A 2367-nucleotide genomic window follows, 5' to 3' on the forward strand; every position below is an offset into this window, starting at 1 on the left:
AGCAGGAATTGCAGCTGGCACTTTCCTAGGTGGACGGACAGACCAGCCTTGGCAACCGGGGAAGGCTTCGGTGCCTGTCAGCTGGCCTGATGGAAGTTATAAACCCCTACCAATCCATCGGGGTGGCTGCAGTTCCTGGCAGCCCTTTGCTCTTCCGTTTGCAAAGCTTGTATCCTGTGTCCCATGTCCCCCATTAACTCCCCTCGGGATAGAAATACCTTGAAAGAGTTAAAGAATAAAAATAAGCATCTGTGGTGAATAAGCTGATCTGTATGATTCACAGAAGTGGAAACTCAACAGCAGTTAAACCTTCGAATCTTAATCTGTTTTGGCTATAAGCTATCATATGTAAACAGGCATATGTTAACAGTTCACAGGGTAATTCATGTCTCATTGTTTGACGTCAGGCATTTTGCAACAATATTTAAGGAAAGAAACTCAGAGGTGAGGTGGCTCTTTTCTTTTCCATAAGGGGTGCTTTACAAAAGCAGCAAACTTCAGTGTAGCTGATAAGGGTCTGCCACCGAAACCTGGGGAGAATCTGCCTCTGCCAGAGAGCAGAAGTTCCACAGAGTATTTTGAGTGATTAAAGAAACGTCTAATGAAACATTAAAGTAAAGGCAAGAGAGATCTATATGCAACAGCTTTCAGTGGTAGCCCAAGGCACGAGCCATTAACACAGCTCTCTCACTTGAGTGGGTTCTCCCCGTGAAGCAGAATTCTCCATTTTACAACTAGAGACTCTGAAGTTTTCAAATCAGTGGAGCCATGATGTGTAAAGATAAAAGCTAATCAGGCAGGCATCTCATGGAAAATTTAGCACACTTGTGCTAAAAGGAGCGCACATTCCTCTGAATCAAGGGCATATTCATCATTACTGCTCCGGAGCTGTGATCTTATTCATTCTAGAAGAATCAAAAAGACTGTGCTAAGTCAGTGCTCCCTTGAGAAATACCCGCAGCAAAAGCAGGGGCTGCAGGAAGTGATACCGATGACTCAACAGCCAAGGCCAACACACTGCCTTATTTTAGACAATGTCCTCTTGGACACACTCATGTTTCCTCATGAGTGGCTGATGACAAAGGTCTTGCCTACCTGTGGTCACAAGTACCTCGTGACGTTTTTCTCAAGAACAGGTCTAGTACCGGGGCCAAAACTAGCTTAGAATTAACTGTGCAACTTGATTAACTTCCACTGCCGTTTCAAGTGAATGTTAAGCTCCACCTTCCCTAAAAATCTCCATGTATGGATCCTGAGGTACTGTGTTGTCCATTAACTGAACGTTTTCATAATGGATGGTGCTCTGTTATCCAGCAAAGAAGACGCATGTAGTAAAGGGGCTTCCTGGCGTGGAAAATGTTAGAATATCCCAAGCACAGGTCTTCCTTTCTCTTGCCAAAGCCTTAAGCTGATGGCTCCTCACTACAAGCACAGACTAGTACTGACTGCAAATTCCAAGTCTTCCATAAATAATGATTTCTTTTCTGGTCATAAAGCACTTACTGTTAATACATACTATTTCAAACACACGACGTGGTCACAGCAATGCTGAGAGGAGAATCCTACGTGTAGGTGCCAGCGGATTCTAGGCTGCCAGCCAGTAACTATAAGAAGTAAAAACATTCGATTGATTGTTAAGCAAGTAAAATTCTGGGATGCGTGTACATCGTACGGCAGATACCCATGTATGTGCTTCGCCTCTTGATGCGTGAGTAGTCCCGGCGACTTCACAGGACTGCGGCCGCGAACAGAAAACACGGTGCGTCTCATCACTTCAAACCGCTGCAGAAAACGCTGCGGTGGGCTGAGCGGAGCGCCTGCCTCACCCGCCTGTTCTCATGTTAGTCCAGACCCGAAGACAGCGCTTGAACATACGCACAGGAATTGAATTGCATGGGAAGCTTACCAAAGGAAGTGTTTGCTTGTAAACCCAGTATGAATAGGATCTTCTCTGACCGCAAGGGAAATGCAGAGACACTCATTCACTGTCTGCTTGTGCAATCGACTTCTGAAGTAAAAACAGGATTTGAGGCTTAAAACCTGAACCTTCACACGTCTTTCAAGCGACAGAAGAAGCCTTCATGCTCTTCCGTCCGCAAAGGAACAAAGTCAGGAGGTGCTGCTCATGAGACTCCTCGGATTTGATAACAACTGGCTTATCAGAAGGGAATTATTTAGAGTTCCTAGCAGCGGCAACCCTCAGAGCAGCTTCTGTGCGGGTTTGAGGGGAGGCATCTGAACACCATTACATTGCGCTCCTTTTGATGTCCCTACGTGCTCGTCATATGTTTTGTATCTTAACAGTGAATCTGCCGCTGACTTCCACAGTGTCTAAGGATGGTTGTGGCTTTTTCACAGATGCCATTC

This window comes from Egretta garzetta, unplaced genomic scaffold (genome assembly GCF_000687185.1).
Source record: "Egretta garzetta isolate BGI_Z169 unplaced genomic scaffold, ASM68718v1 scaffold50, whole genome shotgun sequence".
Lineage (NCBI taxonomy): Eukaryota > Metazoa > Chordata > Aves > Pelecaniformes > Ardeidae > Egretta > Egretta garzetta.